The sequence below is a fragment of the Cheilinus undulatus genome, linkage group 2 (genome assembly GCF_018320785.1).
Source record: "Cheilinus undulatus linkage group 2, ASM1832078v1, whole genome shotgun sequence".
NCBI classification, from domain to species: domain Eukaryota; kingdom Metazoa; phylum Chordata; class Actinopteri; order Labriformes; family Labridae; genus Cheilinus; species Cheilinus undulatus.
The window spans coordinates 46,260,882-46,273,483 of NC_054866.1; the positions used below are offsets into that span (position 1 = coordinate 46,260,882).

General features: G+C 37.6%; 1 protein-coding gene across 1 annotated transcript in view; it reads right to left on the minus strand.

Annotated features, from left to right (window-relative positions):
* Window positions 1-12,602, minus strand: part of tmem91 (transmembrane protein 91) — a 28,685-nt gene that overhangs the window by 14,488 nt on the left and 1,595 nt on the right. The gene's annotated exons all lie outside the window — the stretch shown is intronic.

Below are 12,602 nucleotides of genomic sequence, written 5' to 3' on the forward strand. Positions count from 1 at the left end.
ATAAAAACAAAATCCCACCATTATCAGTTCATTAAATTCTGTTTCTGTGGCTTACTGTAGCTCACACTTACCAACCGATGGCAGAAAATCATTGGGAATCTCACTGTAGGTGTTGATAGATCTCTATAAATACATTCACAGTAGCAGATTAGTGCGATTTGAAATGTTGCCTATGGAGATTAAACTCTCCTGAGCACACAAGAGAGAAAACAATGACTTATTTGGGGTTGTGTCTTGGTACCTCAGGGACTGTTTCATTTAAAAAAGGAAAGTGTATCTCTATAAATGCAACTGCTGTTTTTTGTTTTGCCTTTATCCATAACAATAATCAAAGCATATAAATAACAGGAACTATGAAATAATATAAGGCAGAACTTTAATAATCCCAAAGAAAATTTTTCTACCATGGTACTCCAACATCACAGCACAAAAAAAGATAATACAAATTCATGCCTGCTGAAAAATGCATGCACCTTGTGCAGCTAATATATCAGCACAGACATAAATATCTGCTGAAGTATCAAAAATGCTCATATTTTGGAGTGATAAGTACTTATTAAAAAACTCTGTTCCTAAAAAAGCTGGTATGCAAAATTCGGCAGATTTAGTTTATCAAGCGCTTAAAAATGCAACCTCCCTTCCTGCTTTAGTCATGTTAATATAAAAAACTACTGTAAACTCATATTTAAGACTGTTTTCAGTTTTATTCACACCTAATAAAACTGATGTTCCACAAAGTGCAAGCAAAGTCAACATGACACCAGCAGTGCTCTGAAGAGGAATTTCATGAATGATGAGATAACAACACTGAATCTGAAGCTCTCACTCCACCTCAGCCTGGAGCTGAATACTTTTAATTTACATTCAGAGCTGACTGATTATATTTATCATTCAGTCTCATTCTTTGGAATCACACAAGATACCTTAATTTCTCTAGCTTTATGATAAAAGTTCACTTCTTTTAACCCCTAAAGGGTGTAAAAGACATTTGCAGCTTTTCTGGTCTTTTTTTGTTTTATTTTTATCCACTGTGTTAATGCTCACAACAAAGATATTGGAGGGTATGTTTTTTCAATAGAATTTTAAATTTTCAATACCAGAACATGTAACGGGTCAATAATACGCTCTGTACATATTCTGTACACACTCAGGGTGTTTGTGACTAAAGATACCCCATTGAAACCCTTTAGGACCACAATTTTTGATCGTCCAGCCATGGCAGTAAAAAAACAAAACAAAACAAAACAAAACAAAACAAAACAAAACAAAAAAACACGCATTTTATGATATTAGGCTTTTATTCTGGAGTAATTGCTCCAAATTTTATGTTTTTCCTTTATGTCATCAAATATCAGCTATTTTCCAATATTTGGTATGAGGGGGAAATGCATGCTTTTTCCTGGTTTCCTTTAGGGTTACTATTATTACAATTTATTAAAATATTAGAATTGAAAAATAAAAATAATCAAAGTTGCTTCTCATTGTTAACATAATCAAGGCTGTGATATTCCCTTTCAAGGAAATCCGCTAACATGTAGTATATTAAAAATATTTCATTTTTTGTGTTTTTACATTACAAAATTTAGGGATTTTTGCACTCAAATTGCCACTGAAAGTGTTACATTTCTTTAAAGGAAAAAATAATACTTGATATTTCTGATCAGGTCTGAGCTTTATTAAACTTTTAAATTCCATGAACATTTTCAGAATTCACAGAAAGATTTTACAGCCTGATTCGAGCTGCAACGGCTCAGTTCAAAAGACGTTCTAAAACAGACTCATTGCATTACTACTACTACTTCTAAAACGGGTCTAGCTTTGGTCAAAGTAGCATAATCCAATGTAGCTTTATTTGCTTTAGTTTAAGCTATGTTAGTTGTGGAGCTACATTACCTACGTAGCTTACGTAGCTTCGTTAGCATAATATTTCGCTCTCTAGCTTTGTTATCGCTGTATCTAGTGTAGCTTTGTTAGCTTAAGCCCTAGCTATGTTAGCTACATTAGAATGTTTTCATGGAGTACGAGCTTTCATCCAGTAATCAGACTGTTCACTAGGCTTTATTAAATGTTATGAAATCAGGTTTTGCAGGTCAAGTTTTTAAACTTTTAACTCTTGGTATCCTGCCTCTTACCTTAACCCTAACCGGAGGTTTAATCCTGTTTTATTTCTAAAGTTTTTGTTTCCCTTTCGACAGAGGTGGAGTCTCACCATAGCAAAACTGTCTTGAATCTTTGGTCTAGATTGGATTTATGGATGAACATCCTTAGTCCTTAAAACAAACTTTAAAGTTTAAGAAATGAGGACAAATAAAGAGAAAGGTTTCATCTGATGGAGGTCTGTTAGTCCTACCTAAAACTCCACAAACCTATTCATTCAGCCAATATTTACAGTCGATATATTGCTTTTAAATATCAGTAGAATATCTTTCGATGCCAGTATCATGCAGATGATATTGTGTATCCCTAGTTATATCTATTTCAAGACCACTATTAGAGTAATCTTTTCAAAGGTATTTAACAATGTTAACTGATGGGGAAAAGACGTCATACACTTAAAAGGATTTTCTGAATCTATAAAGCTTGGCTAATTATTAACAAAACACCCTTAAATAGAATATATGAAGTTTTACCCCTGTAAAACTCAATAAAACAGGGACGATAATGTGAATAAGAACATGTAAATGGTAAAGGCAGCTGATAAAGTAGGTAAATACAGACAGCCAGGGCAGACAATGAAGAGGGTTTAACCATCTGACACTCAGAGTAATTAAACTCTGTTCCACTCAATGTTTGTTATGCTCTGATTTTTGTTTGCCAACTGAAATAGGAGGAAGAAGATTGAAATTTACTCATTTTTTCATGTTTCAGGGATTTTAATGTCTTGAGATCCTTTTAAAACAACAGGATCTATGTTTTCACATGGCAGAGATGTTTCTGATTTAAAGGTGTGGAGTACAACCCAGCACAGCTGACCTATTCCCGGTGGAGCCTACCCTACTTCTCACCTCCTGCATGCTGGGATAAGCTCCAGCCCCGAAAGATAAGCAGCTTAGGAAGTGGATGGATGGTTGGACATATGCACCTGATTATCCTTTAACATAGACGTGATATGTGACTTAAAACATAACTTAGGAATGTGACAGGATGTAGTTAAACTCTCATATGACTGACTTCATATATCCTAAAGTGAGAATGTCTAAAATTAGCACATCACTGAGAGGTGGAGACATGCAGGCTGCTGTGAGCTGACAAGTGAGAAGAGATGAAAAAAGTCTCTATAGAGTGTGAAAGGTATTTTCATTCTGGGCGGGGTGCATATGAAAGTGTCATTTCAGCTAACTACATAATATCTCATCAGTAAGTATTCATTCTGCATGGCAGAGTGCTTCACAGGCAGGAGAGCAATTCAATGACTCGTTGTTGCATGCTTCACTGCTCGGCACAGGGGAAAAAAACAGAATAATTGGGTGTCTTTGGGCTGCCGTGGTGCTGAGGGTAGCATTCTTCTCCGAGCACTGATATTGCTTCTCCGTGCAACCCCCCCCCCCACTCACCTCCTCTTCACCCACCCCTTTATGGAGGGCTAGTGCTTCTCATACTGAACAAGCTGAGTGATCGTTCAACGCGCTGACGTCAGCAACAGCTCCAAGCAAACTGCCTTCCCCTCATGGCGCACACATCTGGACATAGGGTGCATACAGCACACATGCACTTGTGCTCACTTACATTTGTAGCACTTCATCAGCCTTCTCTCTCTCTTCTCTCCCTCCCAATCGCTGCAGCTCCATTCCAGGAGAGATGCACTCAGCTTTATTACTCCCCCCTCCCTCCTGCACCTCTGCCTATCCACCATAAAAAGACTTCTGTCAGCTGTATTATAAGCCTGCCTCCTTTTCTGATTCTGCAACGCTCATAAAACATCCAGTCAGGTAGAGGGAAGGTTGCAAGGACACCGCTGCAAATCACCGCCAACACTTTTAGAAGAGTGGCTCTTCTCCCCCTCACTATCTCTCTTCTTTTAAGTCTGCCGCTTTGTCGTACACACACATCCACTCAGCTCCTTCCACTACTTCTTTTCTTTGATCAAACTCCCTACCTTTTTTAAATTTAGCCAATGCTTTCTGCAGAGTCACTGTGCAAAACTTAAAACATGGGTTTAATATTAGATGCCGCATGAAAAGAATTCATCTTCTTAAGATATGGAAATGTGCAGAGATTTTTTTGCTCTAAAGCAGCAAACTGCTGCTGCAGATTCTTATGCTATAGAATAACAGTAACTCTGCACACAGATGAAAGTAATTGCTCTAATATTTCAGCTGCTACAGCTTGAAGAGATGCAGATACAGTGAAACACAAGAAGAAAAGAAAAGGCTGCAGGAAATTGGAGCTGTAAACGCTTCAAGGCTCTCATAAAAAGACGTCTTGAAGAACAGCGATGTCAGCCTGATAAAACTAGAGCATGCTTTGCTAAACAGAAATCTGAGGGTTAAATGTCCTTATTGATTTTGTTTCCAAAACTAGTCTTGTTCTCTTTCCCCTGATGAGGTGTGACTTACAAGAGTAGAGAAAAACTGGACAAAAAAGATCAGTAAAAACAGGGATGTACAGAGATGTAGAGTGCATAGCACAGCTCGTGAAGCCCAAAGTAACATCATGTTCCTATGGAAACAAATTCACCATTGAGTGGAGTGCTCACTGCAGGATAAATGAAGCAGAGGCTAATTTGCCATTTCAGTTCTGTTCCTCTGCTGGGCTTGATAATAACTGGATGGGATAATTCCAGCACAGCCATGCCTTCCAGTAAGGATGTGTTACTGTCACATTAAACAGCAAAGGATGGATAATTTCCTCAGAATTACCCTATAATAACAAATGAGTGCAGTCACGCCAGGCGCACTTGAACCCCTCCGGTGCAAAATGTGTGTTTGACAGCGTAAGCTCATTATTTCGTCCACTGTATGCCCTGCTCTAACCAAAGGCACAGACATAGCCATTGCATTTCCATCACATACCTACACATGCAATCATCAACACATATGCAGCCATAAAAACACATGCAATCGTTAACATACATGCAATCATTAACATACATGCAATCATAACAAACACACAGCCATCAACACAAATGTAATCATAACGCACATGTAGCCATTAATGCAAATGCAGCCCATTGCAGCATTGCATCATCTTGCTCTTCCAGACAAAAACATGGTAAACAAACCCTACAAAGCTCTCCATTTCCAACCTCCCACATCCTCACATACATAGCTGCACAAATCATACACAAGCTGACTTACACATGCACACTCTCCTCGCACAGCTGGTGCTTGTGTGCAACGAGCCCTATGAAATGAGAATCCACAATATGTTGCAAATGGCTCTAGCATCTCTGCAGAGGGTTTTGTACGTTGTACTCAGTGTTCTGTTATGTGCATCTGTGGATCCACATGGGATGCACGTGTGGGATTACCTATAACTTTTGAGTTGTTTGTGCAGTCATGCATGCATTCATGTTTGTGTGTCTGTGTCACATGTGCTTCAGTGTCTGTTATAGCAGCAATCCTGTTTGCTATTCTCTGGGGTTTACATGTATGGATGCACGCTGGATGTATCTGTGTAAAAAAGCTTTCAAACATGGGATGAGGTTACAGCATGTTGTCTACACATGTACATCTTCAAGAACATACAACACATCACGGATGAGATTCAATCATATATACGTAGCTATCATGTTTGTACGTCAGATTGGATTTTTCACCCGACATCATTTATGTCTCAGAGTTTCTCACAGCTATTGAAGATAAGCTGAAATTTTCATAGCGGGCCCACAAAAACAGAGGCAAGAGTTCATCTCCTTTTCATCATAACTTCCCCTAAAGCACAGTGAGCATGTCAGAAATCTTGGTGTCATTACTGATTCTAATCTACACTTCCAGATTCACATAACAGCTATTACAAAAACAGCTTCAGATAAAAACATTTCTAAACTGGGATACTTCAAGTCCTAATCTGACTCCAGAAAACTGGTCCATGCATTTAAATCCAGCAGATTAGACCCTCTTTGCTGGACTTCCTATAAAGTCAATAGGAAGGCTCCAGCTCATCCAAAATGCTGCGGTCAGAATGCTAACGGGGAGAGGGAAAATAGAACACATTACGCCAATACTGGAAACTTTCATTGGTTTCCTGTCCAGTACAGAACTTAACTCAAAGTTTACTTTTGTTTATTTGGCACCCCAAACTTTCTAACCTTCTCACTGACTGAAACCCAATCAGATCCCTCAGATCATCAGGCATGAGCCTCCTGAATGTAACTAAAGCAGCGTTAGTCAACCCTGCTCAACCAAAAGAGCCAAATTATTGAAAAAATACCTTTGCAGAGCCACAATCTAGTTGGTGGAAAGTGGCAAAAATGGGTTAGAGTGGCAATATAAATAAGCAAAAGGCGGCAGAATGGTAAAAAAGTGGCAAAAAAGGGTGAAAGGGGGAAATGTAGACATAAAATGCCAAAAACGGTGTCAAAAGTGACAAAAATGAAGAGAAAAGTGGCAAAAAAAAGGGCAGAAAATAGCTAAATTTGGGTGAGAAATTACACAGATATAAGTTACAAGTGGCAAAAATTGTCAAAAAGTTGCAAAAATATGACAAAAAATGAGTGAAAAGTGACTAGAATGGGCAAAAAGCAGCAAAGAGTGAAAAAAATTGGGGGGAAAATGGGCATTTAGTGGCAAAAATAGCAAAAAAACAGGAAAAAAAGAGTCAAAAAGTGGCAAAAAGAAGTGACAAAAGTGGTCTTAAAGCATTAACAATGTATTAAGAGTGGCATAAAATTGGAAATAAGGGCAAAGGAAATATACAGAAATTGAAAAGTTGACAATTAAAGCCTACTGTGTAAGTGTGAGATATAAATTATTAATGTGACTTGCAATGGATAATTTCTGAGGTCAAAGTTTCCATTTATTTAAGGTTTTCTGGGGGAATAATATTTCAAATTAAGACATATAGAATTGCAAAACATCCCAAAAGAGCTTTCAAAGTGGCCTTAAATGTTGTGTTTCTAAGCCTTTGGCAGGTTATCTCTGCGTGGCACGATTTGTGTATACACTTTCACGCTTTCCTTTGTAGGAATAGGTCAGCTCCTATTAGACCCAAACATTTGTATATAAAAATGAATGCTCGCTGTTTTTGCCTGTTAAAGTTCTTCCATACCACTGTAATACACTAAATGTTGCTTTGAGCTCAGCTCATGGTGGGTCTTTATGAATCATATACAGTACTACAGTCCAGACCTGCCCTTTTTGTAAAATGTCCTGAGATGAATTGGCACTACACAAATAAAGATTGATTGTTTCAGCCCCGGAGGTTGCAGATGGATTTCAAATTGGGTAAAAACCGACACCATAAACCTCATAAAACTGCAGCTAAAAATGTTGGCCAACATCTTCCTGATATTGTTCAAGTGTCAGTTTAACTGTAGTAGCTTGTGCTAATGTAAGTGAACAGTGACATGGTTTTAAAGGCTCATCAAACACAACATCAAGGCTGTAGATGTCATGTAGACTTTTTTTTACATCAGCCCAAACCCTGAATAATGACCTACATATGCCCGCATGAGTACATCCCCTTGTGTTTGCTATCAGTGTGTGGCTGTGTGAGGACAGAGGGAGGCAGTGATTGTGTGTGCTGGTACTAATCTCTGTGTTAAAAATCTGGCCACACACATTATTCAAACTCCAAGGAAAAAGCCAGTCCACACGAGGTAGCTATTAAGGTAATTACTCATGTTTACTTAAGCTTTAAAGATTACTTGGGTTAAGTTTGGGGTTAGGATTAAACTTTGAAAGTCACGGTTATGGTTAAGGTTAATCAGGCCAGCCCACAGAAATGGTCGGGCTTCTGAAAGACCTGGTAGGGATCCAGATGAGATTTAATGTTATACAGCTCTGTGAAAAAGTATTTCCCTCTTCATGACTTCTTTTTTTTAACACATTGGTCACAATTTAATGTTTCAGAACATCAATCCAATTTTAATATTACACTGAGATAACCTGACTATATACAAAACGCAGTTTTAATATGATGATTTCATTTATTAATGGAGAAAAAGCAATCCAAACCTACCTGGCTCTATGTGAAAAAAGTGATTGTCCCCTAAAACTGATAACTGGTTGTGCCACCCTTGGTGGAAACAACTGCAAGCAAGCATTTGCAGTGGCTGGCAATGAGTCTCTTCCTTGGTTAGGAGGATTTTTAGCCCACTCTTCCTTCCAGAAATATTTCAATTCAGCCACATTGGAGGGTTTTCAAGCCTGAGCGACCTGTTTAAGTTCATGTCACAGCATCTCAATCTGATTAATTCCTGACTTTGATTAGGCCTCTCTGTAACCTTCATTTTGTTTTTTTAAGCCATTCAGAAGTGGACTTGCTGGTGTGTTTTGGATCACTGCCCTGCTACATAATCCATGTGTGCTTACGCTTGAGGCTATAAATTATGGCTGATCCTGAAGCAGCAAAGCAGCCCCTGACCATCACACTACCACCACCATGTCTGACTGTGTTAGTTTTACTCCAGATGTATCAGGATGTACACCTTCCAAAAAATTCAACTTTTGTCTCAACAGTCCACAGAACATTTTCTCAAAAGTCTTGGGAATCATCATCAAGATGTGTTTTGGCAATGTGAGATGGGCCTTTGTGCTCTCTTTGATCAGCAATGGTTTTGGCCTTGGAACTCTCCCATGATGCCATTTTTGGCATCCATGGGAGATGCCTGCAGGTCTTTAGATGTTCTGGGTACTTTTGTGAACTCCTGGATGAGTCGTGGATGCGCTCTTGGAGTTATTTTGGTGGGCTGACCACTCCTGGGAAGTTTCCCCACTGTTCCAAGTTTTCCCCATTTGTGGATAATGGCTCTCACTGTAGTTCACTTGAGTCCCAAAGCCTTAGAAATGTTTTTGTCACCCTTTCCAGACTGAAGTACGTCAACGACTCTGTTTCTCATCTGTAATTGAATTTCTTTTGACAGCAGCATGATGTGTTGCTTTCTAAGATCTTGTAGCCTATTTCACTCTGTCAGACAGGGTCTACTTAAGAGATTTCTTTTTTCAACAGGTCTGGATGTAATCAGGCCTAGGTGTGGCTTGAGAAATTGAACTCAGCTTTCCACAAAATGTGGTTAATCACAGTTAATTCATGATTAAACGAGGGACAACACATCATGCTGCCACTTTTTCCACATAGGGCAGGTAGATTTTGGATTTTTTTTTTTCCTTAATAAATAATGTCAATCCCAATGCTACATTTTTGAAGCAACCATAATCAAAATGTTTTTTTTTTACTTCAATAAGTAATTGTGACTAATTATTCATGATTTTACATATACTGTTGATTTTAGGAGAGACCTTTTTCCCTGACCTTGATGGGATTGAGTCCGAGAAAACATTCCCCCCATATGCAGCTTTGAGGTTGATAAATACCTTTTTTTTAATCAAATGTGGAACACTACAGCACCTTCACAAATAAGCAAACAAGAGTGTGTTATGGTACGTTTGCAGTGATGAGCTAAGTGAGGTAATTAGCCCCCTGAAGGTCTTTACATGAGCAGTGATGTGTTACACGGTCTCATGATCATTACCACAGAGGGAGGGCATATATGCTGGCATCTAATTTACAATGAGCTATAGACACACACCGACAGAAGCTTACGAACACACACTCACAGAGATACGAAGACAGGGGAAAGACCTGCTGTTAATCAGGAACGCTCTCAAGCAAAACACCCAGCGTGTCCTTTGAAAGCACTTAGACTGCCCCTTATCATACCTCATCTTGATAAACATCCCCTACACTGATTGCAGAAGGATGCGAGGCTTCCATTTTTATACATTTATTAAAAAACGTTAAGGAATATGGTCTACTACCAGAGGTTTCAGGAATGCTGCATAAGAGCGTGGTTTTATATTACTGCACACCACCAGGCATGTCCTACAGCAGTAAACAGCAATACAAACATGAACAATGGAGCCGAGCTGTGCATGTTTGTGGAGGGGGATTTCTGTGTTGTTGTTGCTGTTCTACTCCGAGGCAGCACAGCCTTTTTTGTATATCTTCAAAAATATACACAGGAAAAAAACAAAGGTAAGAAAACAAATGTACAGTTATACTGAGAGCCAAATCCTTCCTGCAGTGCGACTAAAACAATCTGGTCCTTTATTTTATATCAGATTTAGTGGGAAACATTACAGACACACATAGCTGACACCACTCTACTATTTTCCCTTTATTAACCAAAATTAGCCTTCATATATGAAGAAGAGAAATATGAGACCATGTGTTTAAAATAAAAGCTGAAATTTCATCTTCAACAAAGAGTATTTTATCTAATATTACTATTTTTATTCCTCTTCTTACACCATTGGTCCTCCTGGTCTCGGAGTATGATTCTTGATTTTCCTTCCGCTCCTTAAAATAGTCTTTTTTGTTGCCTATGTGAGAATCTTTTGTGTCTTTTGTCGTTATGCATATTTCTGTGTGTATGTTAAAGCATTTTTTGAATTCCCTTTTGTTAAAGTACTCCCAAATAAAGCTATTATCATTATTATTAATAGAGATTCCAGCATTAATAGCAGTATGACTGAGGTGTATTATTAGTGCATTAATTTTTTAAATTGTATGAAATAAAATTGCACGCTCTATTGTCCCTTCAGCACTGCAGTTTCATCCAGTGATGTAAAATGAGTCCACCACTGCTTCTTAATGCCTACCTTCATTAAAAAACTCAGACAGCTCAGTGGATATGTCTAAAGTCATCTGCATCTTGTGTTGTCAAACATTTACCTTTCTACTGTTCCCTTATTTCCTTCACAATCCATAACAACTTATTTATCCAACCCTTGACCCACCTAAAATTCTTTATTTTCTTTCAAAATAAAAGCATGTTTGCATCCAGCTACCCTCACTGTCCATGCCATATTTGTTAAAAATTTGATTCTCTGGGTAAGTTAGAGTATAACATTTCAATATGATATAAAAAAGGTGTTTTTTTATATGTTAAAGGGTGTTTAACTAATTTTGTGGCTTTTTGGTCAATTTTGGATTCCTTTTGTTTTGATTATTCTGACTGTCTTAATGCTAACAACAGACATTTTGGACAGTAGTTTTTTTTTCTTCAACAGAATTATGAAATTTTATAATCAGAACATGTAATGGGTCAATAATAAGCTCTGTACATTTTTGTGTACATTCAGGGTGTTTGCAACCAAAAAGGCTCCATAGATAGCAATTAAAACCACCACAGTAAAAAACAAAACAAAAAAAAACAAAACAAAACACTGCATTTATGACACTGGACTTTCATTCTGGAGTCATTGCTTTAAATTTGAAGTTTTTCCTGTTTATCACAAAATGTCAGCGATCGTCCCATATTTGGCATGAGGGTAAATTTCATGCTTTTTCCTGGTTTTCTATTCTATCCTGCCTTAATGCACCCTTGTTACAGTTTGTCATAATCTTGAAAACTTAAAAAATAATAATGCATAAAAATAAAAGTTGCAGCTCATTATTAACATATCTGTTTCTCTTTTTATATGACAAAAATTAGGGTGTTTTTGCTCTTAAACATGCAGTGAAGGCTTGAGTTCCTAAAAAAAATCAATAAATGATATTTCTGATCAGTTCTGATGCAGATTTCAAAATTATGCAAAAAAGTGGAGGATTTTTTTGCTGCTTTTTATGTATAGCATCCAACTTTGGCCACTTAAATAACAATTTTATGAAAATCAAAATAAAAAAATGCATAAAAATCAAAGTTGCTGCTCATTATTTATATATTCAAGTATATTCTGTGATAATCCAATTTGTCTGCATCATATATAATAAATAATTTCTATGTGTGTTTCTTATATTGGAAAAATAGAGGGTTTTTTTTCTTTTGCTCTTAAACTGCCATTCAGAGGGTTGAAATCCCTAAAAATGAATCAATATTTGATATCTATGATGAGGTCTAATCTTGATTAAAAAATTGATGCAAAATAAGTTGGGAAAATCAATTAACGTATATCATTTTTGTTATTTGTGCATGTTGCTGTTTTTGGTCACAATCTCCCTGAGTATTTACACCATCTGAGGGTTAAATAGATATAATTGAAGCACACCTATGGCCACTTGTAAATCAAGCTCAGAAGCTCTCAGTGAAAGAAAACAAAGAAGATATTCCTCTCCGACACTCTTTGTGCCTTGTCATCTACCTCTTTCTTTGTTCCTTGCCCATTTCAATGCATACCACAGAAAAGAAAACAGGAACAGGGTAATGGGGGCTAAGTGTAGTGCCATGTTGCACCACATCACTTTGAACTGCCTGCATGCTGTCAGGATACTACAATAGGAAATGATGTCATCAAGCTCATTTGGTCACTGATGCTTCCAGTCGTCATGTGTAGTAAGGACACAGTGTTACAAATGGTACAGAAGTAAGAATGGAACTAAAACTCTTTCAAATACAATTCGCAGAATTTTCAAAAGCCACAAAAAAGGTAGTTATGACCTATAAAACACTTTGGGTGACATGGTTCATGATCCCAATCAGCCCTAAAAAGAAACTCTCC